Consider the following 17,040-nt stretch of genomic DNA (forward strand, 5'->3'; position numbering starts at 1 on the left):
CTCCTGGAGTCCACCCAAACCCACGTCTATCGAGTCGGTGATGCCATCCAGCCATCTCATCCTCCGTCATTCCCTTCTCCTCCTGCCCCCGATCCTTCCCAGCATTAGGGTCTTTTGCAATGAGTCAACTCTTCGCATGAGATGGCCAAAGTATTGGAGTTTCAGCTTCAGCATCAGTCCTTCCAATGAACACCCAGGACTGATCTCCTTTAGGATGAGCTTGTTGGATCTCCTTGCAGTCCAAGAGACTCTCAAGAGGCTTCTGCAACACCACAGTTCAAAAGCATCAATTCTTCAGTGCTCAGCTTTCTTCACAGTCCAATTCTCACATCCATACATGACTACTGGAAAAACCATACGCTTGACTAGATGGACCTTTGTAGGCAAAGTAATATCTCTGCTTTTTAATATGCTATCCAGGATGCTCATAACTTTCCTTTCAAGGAGTAAGCATCTTTTAATTTCATGGCTGCAATCACCATCTGCAGTGGTTTTGGAGCCCCAAAAAATAAAGTCTGACACTATTTGCACTGTTTCCCCATCTATTTGCCATTAAGTGATGGGACCAGATGCCATGATCTTAGTTTTCTGAATGTTGAGCTTTAAGCCAACCTTTTCACTCTTCTTCACTTTTATCAAGAGGTTTTATAGTTCCTCTTCACTTTCTGCCATAAGGGTGGTGTCGTATGCATGTCTGACGTTATTGATATTTCTCCCTGCAATCTTGATTACAGCTTGTGCTTCTTCCAGCCCAGCGTTTCTTATGATGTACTCTGCATATAAGTTAAAAAAGCAGGGTGACAATACACAGCCTCGATGTACTCCTTTTCCTATTTGGAACCAGTCTGTTCCATGTCCAGTTCTAACTGTTGCTTCATGACCTGCATACAGCTTTCTCAAGAGACAGGTCAGATGGTCTGGTATCCCTATCTCTTTAAGAATTTTCCACAGTTTATTGTGACCCACACAGTCAAAGTCTTTGGCATAGTCAATAAAGCAGAAATAGATGTTTTACTAGAACTCTCTTGATTTTTTGATGGCCCAGCAGATGTTGGCAATTTGATCTCTGGTTCCTCTGCCTTTTCTAAAACCAGCTTGAACATCTGGAAGTTCATGGTTCATGTATTGCTGAAGCCTGGCTTGGAGAATTTTAAGCATTACTTTACTAGTGTGTGAGATGAGTGCAGTTGTGCCATAGTTTGAGCATTCTTTGGCATTGCCTTTCTTAGGGATTGGAATGAAAACTGACCTTTTCCAGTCCTGTGGCCACTGCTGGGTTTTCCCAATTTGCTGGCATATTGAGTGCAGCACTTTCAAAGCATCACCTTTCAGGATTTGAAATAGCTCAACTGGAATTCCATTACCTCCACTAGCTTTGTGCGTAGTCATGCTTTCGAAGGCCCACTTGAGTTCACATTCCAGGATGTCTGGCTCTAGGTGAGTGATCACACCATCGTGATTATCTGGTTAGTGAAGATCTTTTTTGTACACTTCTTCTGTGTATTCTTGCCACCTCTTCTTAATATCTTCTGCTTCTGTTCGGTCCATACCATTTCTGTCCTTTATCGAGCCCATCTTTGCATGAAATATTCCCTTGGTATCTCTAATTTTCTTGAAGAGATCTCTAATCTTTCCTATCCTGCTGTTTTCCTCTATTTCTTTGCATTGATCACTGAGGAAAGCTTTCTTATCTCTCCTTGCTATTCTTCAGAACTCTGCATTCAGATGAGATTATCTTTCCTTTTCTCCTTTGATGCTTTAATTTCTCTTGGGCAAATATCTAAAAGTAAAATGACTGTTTAACTTTTTAAAGAAACCACAAAACTGTTTCCAGAGAGGTCATAATATTTTATATTGGCCACAACTTTGTGCAGGACTTTCATTTAACCCACATCCACACTAAAATTAGGTACAGTCATTCATTTTAAATTTTAGTCATTCTATTGAGTTTGTAATGGTATCTAAGTGTTATTTTAATTTACATTTTCCTAAAGAATAAGATGTCAAAAATTTTCCCATGTGATTATTTATTATGGGTACATGTTTTTCGGTGAGGTGTCTGTTTAAATCTTCTGCCCATTTATATTGAGTTACTCATTTCATTATTATGTTGTGAAAGTTCTTCATATATTTTATAAAAAAAAGTCCTTCATCTATTTAACAACCATTTTCTTCAGTTTTAGCCTAACATTTCACTTTCATTATAATGTCTTTTGAACAGCAAACTTTTTGTTTGTAAAGTCCAATTTATATGGGACTTTCCTATATTTTTGTGCTTTAAGAAATCTTTGCCAAATAATTATCACTAAGATTTCTCCAAAACAGAAATATCCTTTGTTTTCTTTCAAAGTTTTATAGTTTGAAGACTTACATTTAAACCTATGATCCATTACAAGTTAATTTTTATAAAAAGGTGTGATACAAGGAACAAGGTATTTGACTTGTATATTATCATTATTTTGTATATGACTAAAAATAGTTCTAACACATTTATAGAAATAATAATCTGGTAATGCTTTCCCTCTTTAATTGTTTGGCACTTCTATTTTGAAATATCAATAGACCTATCTTGTGGGTCTATTTCTGGACTCTTTCTTTTTTTTTTTTTTTATTTGAGGTATAATTGATTTGGGGCTGACAAGGTGGTTCTAATGGTAAAGAACCTGCCTGCCAATTCAGAGACATAAGAGACATGGGTTTGATCCCTTAGTTGGGTAGATCCTCTAGAGGAGGGCATGGCAACCCACTCCAGTATTCTTGCCTGCAGAATCCGATGGACAGAGGAGCCTGGAGGGCTACAGTACATGGGTTTGCAGAGTTGGACACGACTTAAGCAACTTAACATGTGTATTTTGGTCTTCCCAGGTGGCCCTCAGGGCAAAGAACCCATCTGCCAATGCGGGAGTTGTAAGAGAGGTGGTTCGATCCCTAGGTCAGGAAGATCCCTTGGAAGAGGACAAGGCAACTGACACCAGTATTCCTGCCTGGAGAAACCCATGGACCAGCTGTAGTAGGCTATAGTCTATAGGGTTGCAAAGAGTTGGACACGACTGAAACGACTTACCATGCATGCATAGTTGACTTAGAAAATTGTAATAGTTTCAGTTGTACAACATTGTAATTCAACATTTTTATAGATTATCCGTTTAAAATAATTGCATAAGAATGGCTATGTTTCCCTTTGTCATGCAATATATCCTTGCTGCTTACCTATTCTATACATAGTAGCTTGTATCTCTTAGTCCTATAACCCTATCTTAGTCTCTTAGTCCTATAACTCTATCTTGTACCTTGTCCCTTCCTTTTCCCAATGGGTAACCACTAGCTTGTTCTCTACATCTATAAGCCTATTTCTGTTTTGCTAAATACATTCATTTTACTTTTAGATTCCACATATAAGAGGTAATGTGTAGTGTTTGTCTTTGTCTGACTAATTTTACTATGTATAGTAAGTTCTAGGCCCATCTGCATTGTTGCAAATGGCAGAATTCTAAGAATTTCTATAGAAGTTTATATATACATATATAAAGTTTATATATATGTGTATATATATATATATACACACACACACATACTCATACATATATCCCCAATCTTCTTTATCTATTCATCTGTTGTTGCACATTTAGGTTGCTTCCATATCTTGGCTATTATAAATAATGCTGCTATGAATATTGCACTATATGTATCTCAGGAGACAGATCAAAAAAATGATTGCTACAACTTACATCAAAGTGTTCTGCCTATGTTCTCTTCTAGGAGTTTTATGGTTTCAGTTAGGTCTTTAATCCATTATTTTGAGTTTAATTTTGTATATGGTGTGAGGAAATGTTCTAATCTCATTCTTTAACATGTAGCTGCCCATTGTATATTCTTGCCTCCTTTATCACAGATTAGTTGATCATAAATGCATGGGTTTATTTCTGGACTCTGTATTCTGTGCCATTAATCTCTGTGTCCTCTCTCTCTCTCTCTCTCTCTCTCTCTCTCTCTCTTGCCTGTGCCAAGCAGCTTACAGATCTTAGTTCCCCAGCCAGGGACCAAACCCAGGGCCCTGCAGTGAAAGTGTGAGTCCCACCCACTGGACTACCAGGAAATTCCCACCATACTGTTTAAGTTACTGTAGTCTAAAGTCTGGGACAGTTATGCTTCCAGTTTTTATTTTTTTTCTGAAGATTATATAGCAATTTGGGATCTTCTGTGGTTCCATATAAATTTTAGGAGTATCAGTTCTAGTTTGCAGGAAAATGTCAGGGGTATTTTGATAGCATTGCATTATTCCTTTAGACTGGGTAGTCTAAAAACTTGTATTATATTTTAAGACTATTAATTCTTCCAATCCAAGAACACAGGATATCTTTCCTTCTTTTATCATTTTCAAATACCTTCATCAGTTTTTTACAGTTCTCAAAGTATAGTATAGTAACCACTTCCTTGATTAATTTTATTCCTAGGTATTTTTTATTGGAATTTCATTGAAACAGTTTTTGGTTGAACTGACATTATAACAACATTGAGTCTTCCAATTCATGAACATAGTAATAAATATGAGAATAGAACAAGGAAAAAATCCCGCAGTACAGAGTTTATATTATGCATTTAATAAGAAAAAGTCGTGAGTATGTATATATATATATAAGTGTGCATATATATATATATATAGACATGCATATATTGGCACTATTAGTAAAGACCCCCCCTGTCAATGAAGGGGACATAAGAAATGTGGGTTCGATCCCTGAGTCAGAAGGATCCGCTGGAGGAGGGCATGGCAACCCACCTCAGTATTCTCGCCATGAGAATCCCATGGACAGAGGATCCTGACAGGCCGCAATCTATAGGGTCATAGACAGTTGGACACATCTGAAGTGACTTAGCCCAGCACATATATGTATCCAAAGAAGTAGGCTAGCTTTATGTAAAGATATTAATGGATACAAAATCCCATGATTATAAGCCTCATCATATGTGCTGTCCTTCCAACTGCTGCCTATCCTCTGTTCTCCAAATCCTTATAATCTGTTACTAACTCCACTACTTTCCTAGCCTCTAAAATATACTTGTTATTCTTTTTCTCTTGCCTTGCAAAGTCAAGGGATTATCAATATCTTCTTTGTGATTTCTTTTTCACGCTGCTTTTTATTTTCAGTCTCCCCTATTGCTATAACCTGGAGTTGACATCACACACTTGATGTGCTCGTGTGTGCTAAGTCACTTCAGCCGTGTCTGACTTTGCGACCTTATGGACTGTAGCATGCCAGGCACCTCTGTCTGTGGGATTCTCCAGGCAAGATTACTGAAGTGGGTTGCCATTTCCTTTTCCAGGGTATCTTCCCAACCCAGGAATCAAACCTGCATCTCCTATGTCTCCTGCATTGGCAGGCAGGTTCTTTATCACTAGTGCCATCTGCTACAGTAATATCCTAATTGGTTTCTCTGAATCAAGCCTGTGTTTTGCACCACATTTCTCCCATTTTAAAGTTCACATGTGTACCACATTTAATGTTCATATATTTGTACCACATGTAATGTTAACATTTGTACCACATTTAATGATCACATATTCACATCTCTCTCATTTTAATGTTGTAATTATCTTTTTTGAAAACTACCCCATTAACCACACATGATTTCTAATATAACAGCTGGCATCCAATTCTTCTGCACTATGGCATAAATACACATTTCAAATCTTTTTTTTTTTTTTTTGTCAATAATTAACTTCAAACATTTTAGCATCTCAAACTAGCAAACCTACAGCCCTCTGATCATGATGTAAACATTCTCAAGTACAAGATATGCCTCAGGACACCTTCCATACCACTTCCCATAACTGTAGCGGGATGAGAGGTGAAAATAATTGCTATTTTCACTAGCTAACATTGTTTCTTTTTAGAGAACAAACTAAATGTATTTAATAAGAAAGTTTGGTATCACTCATGAAAGAAGATAAGGTCATAAGGGTGTGGGTTGAAAGGTAGGTCAAGGAAGTGATTGATAGGTAATTTGCCATAAAAAAGTGAGTAAGAAAATAACAATTACATTTCTAACATCTATGCTGCAGTTTCCTCATCTGTAAAATGAAGATTATATTAGCATTTACTTTAGTTTACTGGAATATATAAGCACATATTCAGTGCTATATAAGTGTTAAGTTCTAATATTATTCTATTCTGAGCCAGCTTTCACATAATAGACAGGTTCACTAGGAAAAGTGAAAGTGAAAGTTGCTCAGTCATGTCCGACTGTTTGTGACCCCAGGCCAGAATACTGGAGTGGGCAGCCTTTCCCTTCTCCAGGGGATCTTCCCAATGCAGGGATTGAACCCAGGTCTCCCACATTGCAGGAAGATTCTTTACCAGCTGAGCCACAAGGGAAGCCTAAGAACAGTGGAGTGAGTAGCCTATCCTTTCTCCAGAGATCTTCCCGACCTAGGAATCCGGCCGGGGTCTCTTGCATTGCAGGTGGATTCTTTATCAGCTGAGCTATCAGGGAACTATCAGCTTCGCAACTGTGCTGCTGCTGCTGCTAAGTCGCTTCAGTCATGTCCGACTCTTAGCGACCCCATGGACTGCAGCCCACCAGGCTCCTCCATCCATGGGATTTTCCAGGCAAGAGTACTGGAGTAGGGTGCCATCGCCTTCTCCTCGCAACTGTGCAGTTAAGTGTTATTCAGAAGGAAATGGATAGAGGACCTATGTTTATCAACTGCCAACTCTAATTTCTTCAATTACATATAATAAGCATAAAGGAGGATGTTTTGATATTCTGTTTCTTTGCATATTTTCCATGAATACCCCAGTATCAGAGTACAACCCTTGTTTTCTTGTCTATAGTTTTTAAATATATAGTATATAGTGACTAACACTAATTAACTAAATGCTATCTATGGTTAGTTATTATCAATCACTTTTTAGTATAAACCTCAGTAAATGAGTATTTTCTTTTCTAAAAAGTAATTTACAATACAGACTATACTAAGAATAGTAGTATTTGTGGGTTAATGAGATTGTTGTATTTCCTAACTACAGCTGTTGTTCATGCCATGATCAACGTAAAGTCAGACCCAGATTGTAAAAGAGTCCAAGTAGAAGACAGAAAAAAATATTTGAAGCTTGAAGATGGGGTTAATATTCAGAGACAGACAGATGAAGGGAGGTAGATTTCAATAAATCAGGTGGGTAGTATTAAGGTAAGTATAGGAAATAGGCTCTGCTACAAATAGGCTCTGCTATAAGGGCTTCCCTCGGAGAAGGTAATGGCACCCCACTCCAGTACTCTTGCTTGGAAAATCCCATGGATGGAGGAGCCTGGTAGGCTGCAGTCCATGGGGTCGCACAGAGTCGGACACGACTGAAGTGACTTAGCAGCAGCATAAGGGCTTCCCTGGTGGTTAAGCAGTAAAGAATCTGCCTGCATTGCAGGAGACCTGGGTTCAGTCCCTGGTGGGAGAAGATCCCCTGGAGGAGGGCATGGCAACTCACTTCAGTATGCTTGACTGGAGAATTCCATGGACAGAGGAGCCTGGTGCGGGCTACAGTCCTTGAGTCACAAAGAGTCGGACAGGACTGAAGCCGCTGAGCATGCATGCACACACAGTGGCTGTAGATGCTAACGTTTATAGCTTCTCTGTGCCATGGTGCACAGCACAAGCAATTTTCAGTGGTAGTTATGGGTGGCTCTGACAGATGTTTTCATAATTTCATTATCTGAAATTAGTTATGCATCTTTTATCACTTTGCCATTTCTACATAACAAATTTTTCCTAAACTTAGTGTCTGAAAACAACAAACTTCTATTTTTGCTTATGAGTCTATGGTTCAGCTAGGAGGTTCTGCTGATCTGGTCAGGATTTTCCCACATTTGGGGGGATCAATTGGCTATAAGCTGACCTAGAATGCTTCAGTTGGGATAAAGAAGCTCTCCTTAAGTATATCTTTCATTATTCAGTAGGTTAGCCTTGTCTTGTTTCTCGTGAGAATCACATGGTCCAAGAGCTATGCGTGCTTGGTTTCTTGACTCTTATGCCTTAGCACATTTCTTTAGTCACGCAAGAGCAAGTCACAGGTCTAGACTAGATTCAAAGGAAAAAATAGGCATTTCTCCAATGGGGATGAAGAAGCACATTCTAAAGAATATGACCATCTGTCTATTCATCACCACACAGGAATTAAATGAGGAATTACCTAATTACTTTCAAAATTGTGATGTGTATTAGTACATCCTAGGGCTTTTGCAATCAAATTACCACAAAGGAAGTGGCTTAAAACAATTGAAATTTACTCTCTCACAGATCAGAGGCAAGAAGTCTGAAACCAAGCTGTGGGCAGGATGGGAACTTGCCAACAATCCCGGTGTTCCTGGCATATAGCCACATCTCTTCAGCTCCTGCCTCCATCTTCACATGGCTGTTTCCTACAGGTCTGTATATCTCTGTGTCTCTAAATCTTTCCTTATGTAATGACACTAGTCATTGGATTTATCACACACTCTAATCCATTAGAGCTTCCCTTGTGGCTCAGCTGGTAAAGAATCTGCCTGCAAAGGAGACTTGGATTCAATCCCTGGGTTGGGAAGATCCCCTGTAGAAGGTAAAGGCTACCCACTTCAATATTCTGGTCTAGAGATTTCCATGGACTATATAGTCCATGGGGTTGCAAAGAGTTGGACATGACTGAGTGACTTTCACTTTCAATCCATTATAACCTCATCTTCATATGATTATAAACACTCTATTTCCAAATAAGGTAGGTCTTCAGCATATCTTTTGGGGGACACAAGTCAGTCCATAAGAGTGATCATATATATTCTATCAAAAGTGCTTAAGAGAAATCAAATTCTCTTATATATAATTGTTATATATGTGTATATATATATATATATATATATATATATATATATATATATATGCAAAAATGTTTGCTTCTCATTTAAAAATGTTCATTCCATAGGCTTCTGTGTAAGATATTTTGATGGAACTTACAAATAAATTCAGTCAAATAACATTTGCTTCCTGAATTGTTTGATTTTTTATTCATTAGAATTTTTCATTTTTAAAAAACAAACTGACTTTTGATGATTTACATAGGAGAAATATTGAAAACATATTTAGAAGTCTACTACATACAAATGGAAAGGAAAATGTAAGAAAAAGCAGGATCGTTGTGAAAATTTAAATTAATACTCCAGAATCAGTTGTGTAAATACCCTGCTGTGGCACAGCTATAATCTGAATGCCATGGCTTAGGCTTGCAGCCTGAGTACTGGACGCTGCGCCCTGCCATGGTCACTGTAGTCTCCTTTGTTCCTGGGCACTGGGAGCCACTGGCTTCATGTGGATCCCCACTGTCCCATCTCTTTACATGGTTAAATTGCAGTCCAAAATATTAATTAAGCTTAAGTTACATAAGTTCAAAGTAGCCATAAGGGAGTCTGGTAAAACATGGTCTATCTGGCCTTCATCTCTTCTCCATGGCAGACGGTTTCATCCTTGCCCTTAGAACCATAAAATGAGGAGTCCAGAGGCTAAGTGATCCATAGATAACTCCTGCCCCCTCTTTTCTGAATATATTAAATTGTAATAGCACAATAAAAACTCAAATGACTTTGCCAAAAGCATGGACAGAAATGAAAATTCATGGAGGATAAATACTCAGTATTGGGTTCTGAATTCAAATTAGTGATTATCTGACTATCAAGTCTGTAGGTTTTATTTCACAGTGAATCATCATGTTACATACATTTTGTTCTCTCTACTACCTGAACTTTCACAGAACTCACTATCAGTATTTATAATAAGCTTATAAATGTGCATGAATTTGTTATTATAAGATTGACTTTGGAGGTTAAGAATTTTGCTTTATGTCATCATTAGATAATTGTATTTTTACTAGCAAATTGTTCTTAAGTTATGTCTCTTAACCAAATCTAAAATTCTTTTAGGACAATTTTATTTATTTCACATTAAAATATAAATATAAACTATGATATACATTGGATTGGATGCATTAGTCTGACTAGAGTGCCACTGAAATAAACCACACAAACTTTTTAAGCTATACTGAAATAAGAAATATGTTTGATCACTTATTCTTCTTACCTCAGCTCCCATATATATGTAACAGGATTGCATACTATAAAACTAATAAATCTAGCTAATTCTTTTCTCATGTGTACCAGGTTTGGCATTGGAGGACACCCTCTAATACTCAAACTAGAGGACATTTAAAGGAAATATTTCCAGAATTGCTTGTAAATAACAATGTGGGGACATATATTTGAAAGCCATCTATGAAACTGAAAACAAAGGAAGGAATCAATGCAAAATGTTTTCTGCAAAAAGTCAATGATATCACCATAGTAACAATGATAAAAATATATGGCTCGAAATAAACCCTGGGGCTTCCCTTGTAGCTCAGTCGGTAAAGAATCCACCTGCAATTCAGGAGACCCGGGTTTGATTCCTGGGTTGGGAAGATTCCACTGGAGAAGGAAATGGCAACCCACTCCAGTATTCTTGCCTAGGAAATCTCATGGACAGAGGAGTCTGGTGAGCTACAATCCAAGGGGTTGCAAGAGTCAGACACAACTGAGAGAATAAACCACTACCACAAATCCTGGAATCACGGTTAGTAAAGAAAACATTAGACGGCACTGGTTTGAGAGAAAAGCTCATCAAATCAACCTTTTCAATCATAACTCCAGATATAATAATGGCTTTGTTAATTAGCTTTTGGAACTTTAAAGAAACAAAATCTAATGCCCCTGGTGGCGAAGTGGATAAGAATTCTCCTGCCAATGCAGGGAAGATGAGACTCCATCCCTGGTTCAGGAAGATTCCACATCCTGTGGAACAACTGAGCCCATGCTCCATAGCTCCTCTAGGGCCCACAGACAGCAACAAGAGAAACCGCCACAATGAGAAGCCCACGTAGCACGAGGAGGAACAGTCCCCACTTCATGCAACTAGAGAAAACACATGAGCAGCAGCATAGACACAGTGCAGCCAAAATAAATAAATAAAAATTTATAAAAACAGAAAAAAATAAACCTGTAAATTGAGGCTGAAAAGTTTTTTTTAAAACATCTGCATGAAGACCTTGCAGTTAAGAGACTTTTATCAATTTTAATAAAACTATTTGAAACATAATAATTATAAATTCTCTGTAAAAACTTATAGACTATCAATCTTACAAAATATGCAATAGGTATATGATTATGAGCATTTTTGCTTTCGTCTTATGGAAGAAATTAATTTGCATTTCAATCAGAATGGAATATATGCATAACTAAAACATACCCTATAATATGTGGGGTCCATTCCATGTTTCTGTTATTCTAACAATAATATTATCAAACAACCAGATAGTGTTTACCATGTATCAGATGCTCTCATAAATTATTTTCATATATTGCTTATTTTATTCTTGTCTATATTTGATTATGCTAATTTATTAAATGCATACACATGTACTACTCAATATTTTTAACAATCTCACAATTTACTTCTGAGTCACATAAAGCTAGTAGGAAACCACTGCAATAGAGTCTTGCCAAAGGGTCACTAAACTTAGTAACTTTAATTTTAAAATATTTGAGTTAGGCTTAAGAAATTAAAAGGCCACTGGAAGAGAAATATTTAAAAGAACTGATATTTCCTGCCCCAAATTCCCATTACATTCAATGGATATAAAATTCAGGGAAACACAATTAAAGTAAAATAGTCAACACAAGTTGGAAATTTGAGATGACTTTTAAATTTTCTTGAAAATTGACAAATAATGATTGAGAGTTGTTACTGCCTAAAGAAAAAATTGTAAAATTAAAAAAAAAAAAAAAAAAAAACACAAAAACGCTGACTAACTAAGACTCAGAGCAACTGATATCATTATATATAAATTGCATATTCAAAGTCAATATATGCTTATGCTAGTGGAAATAAGAGATTTTTCAAAAATTAAATTATTCATCTTGTTCTTCTATGCTGTCTCAAAGTGCTTTCATGCCTGAAAGGCCAAATTACCATGTAAGTGGGGACTTTATCATGATGAAAATGTGACTAGAGACTTTTAAGTGGTTAAGATATTGGACTTCAAATTCAAAAGAGTATGAATTCAAATTCTCAGGACCACCTCTGCATAACTCTTTGCCTTTTCAAATTAATTTTCTGATCCTAATTTTTCTTTTACAAAAACATAAATGCAAAAGAACATCTATCTCTTGGTTGTTGCAGGTGCATTTGTTAAAGGCAGTGACTTGAAAAATCATGTTCAGTTCAGTTCAGTTTAGTTCAGTCACTCTCGTGTCTGACTCTTTGCAACCCCATGAATCGCAGCATGCCAGACCTCCCTGTCCATCACAAACTCCCGGAGTTTGCTCAAACTCATGCCCATCGAGTCGGTGATGCCATCCAGCCATCTCATCCTCTGCTGTCCCCTTCTCCTCCTGCCCCCAACCCCTCCCAGCATCAGGGTCTTTTCCAATGAGTCAGCTGTTTGCATGAGGTGGCCAAAGTATTGGAGTTTCAGCTTCAACATCAGTCCTTCCAATGAACATGCAGGACTGATCTTTAGGATGGACTGGTTGGATCTCCTTGCAGTCCAAGGGACTGTCAAGAGGCTTCTTCTATACCATAGTTCAAAAGCATCAATTTTTCGGTGCTCAGCTTTCCTCACAGTCCAACCCTCGCATCCATACATGACCACTGGAAAAACCATAGCCTTGACCAGATGGACCTTTGTTGGCAAAGTAATGTCTCTGCTTTTTAATATGCTATTTAGGTTGGTCATAACTTTTCTTCCAAGGAGTAAGTGTCTTTTAATTTCATGGCTGCAATCACCATCTGCAGTGGTTTTGGAGTCCAAAAAATAAAGTCTGGCACTGTTTCCACTGTCTCCCCATCTATTTGCCATGAAGTGATGGAAATAGATGTCATGATCTTAGTTTTCTGAATGTTGAGCTTTAAGCCAACTTTTTCACTCTCCTCTTTCACCTTCATCAAGAGGCTTTTTAGTTCCTCTTCACTTTCTGCCATAAGGGTGGTGTCATCTGCATATCTGAGGTTATTGATATTTCTCCCGGCAATCTTGATTCCAGCTTGTGCTTCTTCCAGCCCACCATTTCTCATGATGTACTCGGCATATAAGTTAAATAAGCAGGTGACAATATACAGCCTCAATGTACTCCTTTTCCTATTTGGAACCAGTCTGTTGTTCCACATCCAGTTCATGTTAGCTATTAGTAACTTTACTCTTTTTCATTTACAATATTGTCAAGCAAAGATTGTTGTTTAGATTCTAATAGCTGATTGTGGTGCTGGAGAACTCTTGAGAGTCCCTTAGACTCCAAGGAGTTCAAATCAGTCAATCCTAAAGGAAATCAATCCTGAATATTCATTGGAAAGACTGATGCTGAAGTTGAAGCTCCAATACTTTGGCTACGATATGAAGAGCTAACTCATTGGAAAAGATCCTGATGCTGGAAAAGAATGAAGGAAAATGAGAAGGGAGCAGCAGAGGATGAGATGATTAGACATCGTCACCAGCTCAATGAATATGATCTGAGCAACTTCTGGAATATAGCGAAAGACAGGGAGACCTGGCACTCATGGGGTCACAAGGAGTCAGACACTACAACTGAACAATAACAGCAACAAATAGCTGATTAATCCAAATTAATAGCAGATTTAGCCAATGATCAAAGAAGTCCAAAGTATGTTGACAAATATTAAAACTAAGGTAATTTTTTTTAAGTAACCTCATTCAAACCCACCACACTTATAAAGAATTTACACCATGAATTTTTGGCAACTACAAATCTCTACCTTTTATTATCTTTTAAAAATTAACTTAAAACACATTACATGAGAGTCTTTGCATCACATTAAATGCAGAATATATAGCGGTTTGTGGCAGATATTTTCATTTACCCTTCATAATTTTTTCCATTCTGATCTGTGCTCCAGAAGACTGTTCATTATATTGTACCAATGGACACTCTTGCCCTCTGTCTCAAATTGGTTTGATCAAGAAAAGATACCAGCAATAGATGTAAGAGAGTCAGAGCAGAATTAGGCTGACATGGTTGCCTTTCTCTACTAAAGAAAAAAGCTTCCAATGAGCAGCTTTTTCTTAGAGTTTTAAGACTCTCTAAAGTGCCAGTTAATACCTCTTCTCTTTGCCTTTCAGGTCAAGAGACATGGAATTTCCATCATATGAGCTGCCCCACAATTTGTGAATAATCCCTACATAAAAGAACTTGGTTATCCCAGTCTGAGCTGGGGCTCTGACTGAGACACTGAGATTCACCCATCATAGTAAGTGACCCTGACAAAGTAAGAGCAAATCTTCCACTCCTTCAAAGCTTTTGTTCATGGGTTCTGGTGCTCCTACTTTGTTTAGAAAAACTTGACACAATTGAATTCAAAGCACATTTAACTTCTGCAAGACTTTTCAAGTGATCGTCCTCTTGACTGCCCCCTTCAATTCATTGTTCCCTAGGCTGTAGATGATGGGGTTTAACATAGGTGTGATGACAGTGTAGGAAGAACAATGACACTAGCTTCTTGCTCTCAGGAGACTGGTTGGATTTGGGCCGTATGTAGATCAAGCTGGCTGTTCCATAGAAAAGGGATACCACAATGAGGTGAGATGAACAAGTGGAGAATGCCTTCTGGTGACCAGTAGCAGAGGGCATCATCAGGATGGTTTTAATAATGTGAGTGTAGGAGACCAAAATGAGGGAAAAGGGAAACATAATAAATAACAGTGTGGAGGCAAGTGCTTGAAATGCAAGGTGACTAGTTTCAACACTGGGGAACCATCACAAAAGAAGTGGTCTATGGTGCTTGGTCCACAGAAAGGATGGGCAATCAACCAAGCTGTCTGTAGCATAGACACGGGAATACCAGACATCCAAGAACCTACAGCCATCCACAAACATAGGGACCTATTCATTATGACTGAAAAGCAGAGAGGATTACAGATGGCCACAAAGTAATCATAAGCCGTCATAGAGAGGAGGAAACATTCGGAACTGCCAAAGAAGAAAAAGAAGTACATCTAGGTACCATAGTCTACAAAAGAGATGCTTTTCCTTGGGGATACTAGATCTACCAACATATTTGGCACCATGACCAAGGTGAAACAGACTTCAAGAAGTGACAAGTTCCTGAGAAAGAAGTACATGGCTGTTTGAAGAGCAGGATCCATACTGGTAACTGTGGCAATAAGGAAGTTACCCAATAAAGTGACTATATGTATAGATGACCAGGAACAAAGCAAAGAGGGAAACTGTCATCTCGGGGTTGTTTGTAAAACCATGAAGAATAAATTCAGTCACTTGGGTGTGATTTTCACAGATCATACATTAGACCAGTTTCTCTCTAATAATCAAAGTATATGTGTCAAAGGATCAAAGAATATTCTTTAAATATATATAATATCAAATATAATAGTAAAATCCATAAATGTATCTTTATCTTTGTTCTCAGTTGTCTTACCATTCTATTTCTCTGAAACAGAATATCTAAAATAAGATTAAATCAGAGCAAAGAAATAATTTGCATGAATACCACTAATTGCTTGTCACCTAGGTGCAGTTTGTCTCTCACCAGTGATGATGGTCTGCAGCTCATGTTCTTCATCAGAGGCATGCTATTTTTCAGGATGAAGTAGAAAGAGTTTGGGCAGCTAATAACTAAAATAGAATCACTTGATAATTTTAAAAAATATATCCAAGAGGTATCCAAGAGGCAAAAAGATAAAAGTTGGGCTAGTTTGACTTTTTTAATCTTAGATTATAAATGATATATTTCTACCAAAAAATGGAGTGCACTTTATACAATACACTACCCCATCCAGTATATATACACATATATACATCTTATACTTATATACACATATAAATTATATACACATGTAGATACATATATATGTATATATGAGGGAACCTTAGTAAATAAACATAGGTAAACAAACATAACAGGTACTTATGATTTTAGTACTTTGTGCAGTCCTCACAGGACTGCTAATTTATGTGATTTTTCATGGTGCTTCTTGAACCATAATTTCACATCACTGGACCCCAGTTCTTACTATGCACAAAGGTATAGTCATATAATTTGAATTGGGCTTTTTAAAAATAGCAAACTTCTGAACAAACATAACCTGCAATCCAGAAGTCCTTCCAGCACTCATCTCAATTCCAATCCATCAAAACAGTTCTGCTTCCCACTGTGTTGTGACTTTGTTAAATTAACATATGTTAAATGGAGCTCAGGGGTGTAGGATGGTGAGCCCTGATTCAACAAAAGATCACAAAGGAAAGTGAAATGAAGTTTATTACTCTCAGATTCTGGAGGAGGAGCTATATGAGGAAGACAAGGCAAGCGTGCAGGCATAAAGAAAGGCCGAATGTGGGGTATATGCATTTATCATGGTCCAAAGGTGGAGTATTTTGAAGTTCCTTGGCCAGATTGGTTAATTCAAACAAAAAAAAATGCACAATTTTGGTATGCTTCCCATGTTTTTTTTTTTTTTTCCCCACCCTAAGGGGGCACAAGGAAAAGGCCCTCCCTGGGAAATAGCGGCGACTGTTTATAACAAAGACATTTGGGGTATCATGCCAGAAATTTACATTTACTTATGACTCTTGGGCTGTTATCTAAGGTATGTGTTCAGGGGAGGGGTTAATATCAGTTTAAAGTCCCTGCAAATCAGGGACCGATAATGACTTAGCAGTATTATGAATTAATTTACCTAAATTCTCAATAGACTATCAGTCTTCTCCAAAACTGCATGGACAAAGTGGGAGCTAGTCCCTTACTATTGTGTATCCACTAAAAGTCCACTCATGGAATTACTAATTCAATTAGTATTATCTCAAACACAATATCTTCTTTAGAGTAGAACATTTTGATTGAAAGTAGAATTATATAAATATTTTCTATACAGATCTTACTCAACAACAGCATATCAAATGTTAGGGATCACAAAAATATATGTTGGAAAACACCTATTTATAAAGCTACATTGGAGCTGA

The 17,040-nt window shown here is 37.5% G+C and overlaps 1 pseudogene; it reads right to left on the minus strand.

Annotated features, from left to right (window-relative positions):
• Positions 1–14,420: 14,420 nt before the first annotated feature.
• LOC122686646 lies at positions 14,421–15,363 on the minus strand (annotated as a pseudogene).
• Between the last annotated feature and the right edge of the window lie 1,677 nt (positions 15,364–17,040).

Source organism: Cervus elaphus, chromosome 30, assembly GCF_910594005.1.
Source record: "Cervus elaphus chromosome 30, mCerEla1.1, whole genome shotgun sequence".
NCBI classification, from domain to species: Eukaryota; Metazoa; Chordata; class Mammalia; order Artiodactyla; family Cervidae; genus Cervus; species Cervus elaphus.